This window comes from Xiphophorus hellerii, chromosome 22 (genome assembly GCF_003331165.1).
Source record: "Xiphophorus hellerii strain 12219 chromosome 22, Xiphophorus_hellerii-4.1, whole genome shotgun sequence".
Taxonomy (NCBI): Eukaryota; Metazoa; Chordata; class Actinopteri; order Cyprinodontiformes; family Poeciliidae; genus Xiphophorus; species Xiphophorus hellerii.
Genome location: NC_045693.1, coordinates 9990137 through 9996438, shown reverse-complemented (window position 1 = coordinate 9996438; position 6302 = coordinate 9990137).

Here is a 6302-nt window from a genome sequence, read left to right as displayed (position 1 = left end):
ATTCTGACCACATTGTTATTCTGAGGCGTCAGTGCTCCAAGTATGGGCACTTTTATGCCTATAAGCTTTCTGTTTCATCCATGAGTGTGCAACTCCACTACTGTAAGATATTTGCCATTTAAACTCCATGTGAAGCCCCTCTAGAACAACTTGCTTGTTCCTAATAAGTCAATTTAAGCTAAGCTATTATTACTGGGTATTTTAGCTACCCAGACAGACAAGTTGCTGTCAAAGGATCCACATAGTTAATGCAGCAAAAATACTCAGGCAATCAACAGCCAGACTATTGAGGTGACTGCGAGTCTTGGTTGTAGGCATAACGTTTCACAGATAAAAAAATTTGTTCCTTTCTTGCAGTTTTTATTTTTTTATGGAACCCCTGCTGATATACCGTCACCAAAAAATCTCTAGATAGGCAATTAATTAAATCGTTGATGTTTTATAGCACTAAATTAGTTCCTCTTTTTTTTTTGAAAATAAGGAGGTTTTCCTCATCCCTTAGCTTTGGGGCAACAAGCGTTTTCATATCAGACTGTTCACTGTTTGGTGAATAGAAATCTGGTTACGACACCTATTTACTTTTAGAAAGCTTGCCCATGTAACCTTATAAAATTATGTTTTTTATTCAAGTGCCAACTCTATCTTTTTAATATTTTTCCAAAAAAAAGGCCACCCATATCAGTTTGACATATTGCTCCTAAAAATTTATTATCAAGTAAACAGTGTATTTTCTGTTTTGATGGTGAGTCAATAATACCTGGCCACTTTATCAATCAGATATACAAAGGCATATTGCTTTTGGTTTGACTCAAAAGGCTGTTTTTCTGTATGCGTAGTGTGTTTTAAAGTTACTTGTTTGATTTAAAACCCAACAGAAATATTTATTGGGATTTATTTATGTTACATTCAAGATTTATGGGCTTTCTGGCTTTAAAATGTGATGAAATATGGCCTTTTAAAGAAAAAAGGAGTTTGAGTAGCTGGTATGTGATGTAATAACCCTACATAATTATCTGCTTTAAATATTGATAAGTCCTGCAGATCAGTTGTGAACTGATGCAACTTAGTTGTTTACTTTTTGGACAGCAGTCAATGTGGCGCTTACCACAATGAAAAAACATTGTTCAATTATCAGATTTTGGTGATGTAAAAAAATTAATAAAAACATGGTCTGACAATTATCCTACAATTTAACTGGAAAACAAATCAGTAAAAAAGATTGTAAATAAAAATGCGCAATAACGTGGCATGAATGGCACCTACTAGCTGGATGAACAGTTTTTGATGTAATTTCTACATTTTATTTTCTTTGCTATTAGTTTTGGTGAATCTGATTAATCTGGAACAAAAATCTGCTGTACTTGAAGAAGATAGTACTATAAATTTTAATTAAAACATGCTTCAATAAAGTATTACCGTAGTTTCATTAAAAATTAGTTTCGGATTTTTTTTTTCTCCGATCTGAATCGTACAGGGTAAATGTCACTTTATTTGGGAAAAACATAGAGCATTTTACATATGACGGGGCTTTTTATTTCCGAGAGCCAAAGTGTATGCCAGAAAAGAGCTGAACATCAAAGTAGGTGAGGTGTTTGTGATGTAATAACAGTGAAGAAGCAGCTCCCTTTCTGTTTAAAATCAATGTACAGTATATATCAATATTCCAGTGCTTTTTCCTTTCCTCTTTTCTTCTCGTCGTTCTGAAGCTTTTTACAGGCTGGGAAGTCTTTCTAGCAACACTTTGTCCAGCTGCTGCTGACTCTGGATTGTGGCCATTGTGGTGTCTGGGTGGAATTTGCAGCAGAACTGTGAAAAGATTCATATTCACCATTTGAAAGTAGAAATGCGTCAGTGTCAGTGCCTTATGCCAGATTGTGAGATCAGCCCACATAGTGATGACATGCAGTCAGTCTGCCCCTGAGGTGTAACATGTCACAGTTGTTTGGTGTCACTAAGGTGCAAAGTGAATTTGGGAGGTCATAAGTGTTGCATGTTAGCTAAAAGTATGCTGTGTGTGTTGTTCTGCAGCCACCTGTCCTCAGTTTGATGTTAAAGGTCCATCTAAAGGGAGACTGACGTAACCGCTGACAATAACCCTCCCATTCACTCACAACTTTCCACTAACATGATCAGCTGTGTGTTATTAGCGGGCAAGCGATTTTCATCAGGGCTAATCTGTGCCACTGGGGAACCTTCCTCTCTACTCACCGTGGAGTTTTCGTCTTCGCTCTGGATCCCCTCAGCTTTGAAAAAAGATCCCGGCTCTTTAAAACGCGGACCGATCCTCCTGAGCCATTTTCCGTGTGTCCAATGCCTTACGTTCAGCAAAGCTCTTAAATGCAAAACAGACATGAAGCAAATAAAGATCAAAGGCAGCAGCCTTGCCTGTCTGCCCTGCTGTCCTCAACATGCCAAGCGGTGCTGTCACCGCGGAGTCACGGCCACGCAGCTTTTTGTTCCTCGTGCTCGCTACCCCTCACCACCTCCAAGACACCATTCCGCCTCAGCATTGTCATACCAGCCGCCCTTTGTGATAGCCTGGTTAGTCAGTCAAAATCAAGATTTAAAATCAAACCATATTTTGTTTTGTGTCTGCACAACTTTTTTTTGATATGTCTGTGTTGAAGACATATGGGTTATTACTGATGATATTAGCTCAAACAAAAAACATCTGGAAACGATGCATTTTCCTTTGAGCCTGAAAAAGGTAATCTATACCCTGCAACATTGTATACAGTGTCTTGCAAAAGTATTCATGTGCCTAGTTTTTAAAAAAAAATATATTTGTCATATTATAATCATAAACTTGCCTTTTTGAGTTTTTATGCGATAGACCAAAAATGAGCCTCTAAATTTTTCACATATAAACGTGGAAAGCAGAAAAGTGTTTTGTATTTGTATTTAACTCATATTTTCTCTGAAACCACTAAATAAAATGCAACCATTTGCCTTCAGAAGCTGCTTAGCATATTTAAGAGTCCTCCTCTTTGTGTATAAATGCAGCATTTCTGAGAAAGATAGTTGAACATTTGCATCAAAAGGTGGTACAAAATATTCACCAGTGGGATGCACATAACACTTCTCAGATTTTTCTATTAGTAACGTCTCCTCCCACTTCACAATTAGGAACTACTATGTGTTGGTATATAAGATGGAAATCTTTGATTGAGAGAGAATTTTCGCAAGGACCTGTAAGTGAAAGCAGGTGCATGCTTCTATACAGGACCTGCCAGCAGCAGGTGCCTGTAAAACCAACCCAAACATCTAACAAGTCAAAGTAATTTGATTTGCCATTGTCTACTAGCAGCAGAGCTCTGTTTTGCCCTCTCAGGTCCTACACTTGTACTTGTCCCGTTTGCTCAGCTGTATGCCAATATTTGCTCCCCCGACCCCTGCAGCTTACTCCTCCCTTGTGTTGCCGTGCCAAAGATGAGAACCAATGGCACGGTGCCTGCTTCTTTTTTTTGTTTGTTTTTTTTGTCAGTAAAGTGCCGGGGGTGATGACTGGGGGTGGGCGGATGAAAGATAAGCAAGGTCCGGGTCCAGGGCAGCCCTTTCAGATTAGAAGCCGAAAGAAAAACCTTTTAATTAGGTTTGCCATGAAGTTAGGGCCCTGCGGTATTGCGGCCCAGACACTTCCTGCATTGTGCCACACCACCCATAAAGCGACAGTGTAAGGGAGCGAGTGAAAGAAAGTGAGGGAAGTGAGACTAAAAATGGCTCAGCCACATCTGCAGCACACCCAAAACAAAGAGATGTCCCTGCCCCTTTACCTACAGAAGCCTTCAGACTGAGATCCTAAAACAAACATTTGCTTTTCTGCTTGTAAGATGATGAGGCAGAGCTTTAAGAATACTCCATGTTGAATTTATTACACCAAATTAGACTTATGCATAAGTTTGAAGAGAATCTAAGTTGAAGAGTATTAAATCTACAGGGGCATTTTAACACATGGATATGCTTTGATCTTAACTAATCCAGTGTTCCTCTGGCACTATGTGTACGGTCGCTGTGATGCTGCAAGGTGAACCTCCACACCAGTCTCAAGTCTTTTGCAGCATATAACTTTCTGACAATTTGGTTTTGGATTCAACTCCCCCCACATGAAGAAAAACACCCCAAAAGTGTGATGCTGCCACTTCCATATTGAGGATGAGGATGGTGTGTTCTGCCACGCAATGTTTTGCATGTGGGTCCAAAAAGTTCAGCTTTGGTCTCATCTGACCAGAGCCAGATGAGGATCTTCCGCATGTTTGAGCTGTGAATTTCTGCAGCTCCTCCAGAGGAATAGTTTTAGAACTTTACTCTGCTTTACACTTTTCCACAACTGATTCCAGACCTGTCTGCTGTGTTCCTTGGTCTTCATGATCCTGCTTGTCCACTAATGTTCTCTAACAACACTTTTAAGACGACTAAGACAAAATTACGCACAAATTACGTGATGTGTAATTTTATTGGATTTTATTTAATTGTTTCAAAGGGATTCCAGTACAAATTCATGGCACCCTTTACATGTTTGTGTAAGCTAATGTCAAAATCCATTTATTTAAGCTGGATGTTGAAGTTAGTTGACTGTTGCACTGTGGCTCTGGTGTGTAGATCTGTTGAGAAATCCCAGGGGAAGCTCTGAGGAGCTCAATCTAAAGCCGTGTCTGCATAATTCCTTTCTCATAACAAAAATAGAGGCAAAATACCAAAACCCATATCTTAGTGATGCTTAATGAGCCCTTTCGGGTCCTTGACAATACACCACTAATGTGCAGCCTTTGAAACATACCAGAACGCTATGCTGGAAATAGCAACACAGCAGCGAGGCCTCACAAACAATCCAAGCAGCGAGGTTTCTTTCCTCTGGCGGGCGTAGACTTTTTCTGCCCTCCTCTACAATTTCACACCAGTTACCCTCTCTAGCCTTCTATCTGTATTCTAATCCTTACCTTTGCGCAATAATCACAGCAGCAGTCGCAGCGGTGTGCGGCGTGCATGCGAGTAACTGCCTGCTCTGGAGCCACAAGGAGAGAGCCTGCCTGGAGGGAAAATCTGAGTGGGGGTGGGAGAGACGTGGCGAAGTGGAAGGTATGCCGTCAATTTGAACTTGGCGCTAATGTTGCAAAATAAAAGGTGAACACCTCGCTTTGATCTCTAAACCTGCTCAGCAGACGCCGCGTCAAGATAACGATCCATGCTGCTCTCTTTAATCTCTGCAGTAAACCATGCTTTAACTCGGGGGACTGACATGAGATTAAGCAAACTTCTTGTTCAATTTTTCAGTGAACACGTTGAGAAAAAGCAGAGACGCGGATTAATGTGTCGGACGATGCCCGTGGAGTTTTCCATGAACAGAGAAACAACTAGGTGGTTGCAAAGAGAGCGCCTCGGGGGTGTGAAACGTGCTGGGGCCTGCTGGTTTATAAAGACAAGCCCCTGCACCCGGCCAGCTGTGCAGCACACGAGACTGCAGGAATGAGGGCACCATGAATGGCTTTCTCTGTGTGACAATGACTGCAGCACTCAGCGGAGAGGGAACGGTCAGAGGTCCCCCTCACCCCCCGCTACGGACAAGCAGGGGTGAATGTGTGTGTGTGGGAGTGTGTGTACACTGAGAAATTACTCAGGAATGTGAGGATACATGCCAAAGAAAGAATCTGAGTCGCATTCAAAGGAACCTTACTCTCCTTGCCCTCTGAAGAAATATCACAGCCCCATCAAAAGGCCTGGCCTGACAGCCACTCTGGATGGAACTAATGGAAGTCTTGTGCACTGGCTTAACTCTGTGGAGGAGTGTAATTGATTAGATGAGATGTTTTTTTTTCTGTTCCTGGAGATGATTTTTTTTTTGTTTGTTTGACAGCAGGAGAGAAATCTAGGAGCAGCTGATGATCCTTGAAGATGTTGGAAAATGACAGTACACTTCACACATTCGCTTTTTTTTAGACATTTCTTATTCAATTGTTTCTCTGAATGTTTATTTCTCTCGTTCTTCACGCTCTGCTAGTTACATCGTATGCTTTGGGTGATGGTGAGGTATGAACTAGAGACAAAGCTCTGGTTTAGTTTTTGTCAGTGTCTCAATGTATTCAAACCGCTTGAACTTTTTCACATTTTGTCACATTGGAACCACAAACCTCAGCGTGTTTTATTGGGATTTTATGTGGCAGAACAACACAAATTAGTGAATAATTAGGGGAAAATGTCAGGAAAAGGATCCAACAGTTTTTTTAACACATAAACACCTAGAAAGTGTCCACATTTAGGCCCTTCTATTCTAATACCGCTTAATAAAATCCCCTGGGGCTCCACAT